The sequence below is a fragment of the Bison bison genome, unplaced genomic scaffold, assembly GCF_000754665.1.
Source record: "Bison bison bison isolate TAMUID 2011002044 unplaced genomic scaffold, Bison_UMD1.0 scf7180017846308, whole genome shotgun sequence".
Taxonomy (NCBI): Eukaryota; Metazoa; Chordata; class Mammalia; order Artiodactyla; family Bovidae; genus Bison; species Bison bison.
Genome location: NW_011476881.1, coordinates 4,157 through 5,141, shown reverse-complemented (window position 1 = coordinate 5,141; position 985 = coordinate 4,157). Strand labels below are relative to the sequence as shown.

At 53.8% G+C, this 985-nt stretch overlaps 1 pseudogene; it reads right to left on the bottom strand.

The window, feature by feature from the left end:
* Positions 1–626: 626 nt before the first annotated feature.
* The window catches only part of LOC104988053, a 1,205-nt pseudogene continuing 846 nt past the window's right edge, over positions 627–985 (bottom strand).

Genomic DNA, 985 nt, shown 5'->3' with positions numbered 1-985 from the left:
GGGTTCTCCATGATGTGCCCATGGAGAAGATGGCCATGCCCCGTGAGTGGGCAGCTAAAAGAAAGATTTTTCACCAATCTGGACTAATGATGTGTGTGCATATATATATGTATGTATGTGTGTACCAGTGCATTTATATGTCTATATCTGTGTATGTGTGAGCAGGTGTGATTTGGGACTGGGCTGAGGCAGGGGAATGGGAAGAGAATTGAAAGGCTGATCTCTTTAGCACTTTCTCCATCAGTCAGCCCCAGGCCAGCAGGCAGAGCTGAGCTGGGGACAACAGTGCAGCACTGAGAAAGCCCGGGCCCCTGAAAGGAGGTTTGGGGAACAGCTAGGAAGTAGGATTCAGGAAAGTGATTCATCTAAACACTGAAGCTCTATGAAGCTTTTATGGGGTCCCCTTGACACAATTAAGCTACCAGCCCTCCCTTCCTCTCTAGTCCCAGACTCGCAGAGACTGGAAACAGGCCAAGGGTGGAGAACCCAGCCCAGCACACCCCAAGTGCTACTTTAACATTTGTCCCTAGTAAAAGGACCCCAATCTGGCGTCCTAATGACCCACTGACCAAGGGGCACCCAATGACGACCCCTGAGGGATGGACAGAGGGAGCACGGGTGAAGAATTATGTCCTGGGGAGGGTGAGAGGGGGAAGAGTGGGGAGAGAGGAGGGGCCTGGCCTACTCACTTGGCCCTTTGTTACTGGGTCTCTATTTGGGTCGTTGTTTTCTCCCACCACCGCCATCACTGACACGGCCTCCCGTGCCCTCTTGGCCACAGATTTCGCACCAGCGCCCGTGTGCTTGGACTCTTTGGTTCCCAAAGGGACCAAGGTATACCTTTTGGACCTCCCAAGCAGCGGAATGCCAGAGACTGGGGGCAAGGTGGCCGGTTCCAGAGAAGTGGCCGAGATTCACTGCTCCCAGGAAGGGAAGGTTCTCCCAGGGCAGGTTTGGAGATGCCCCCAAGGGATTTCTTCTCCCG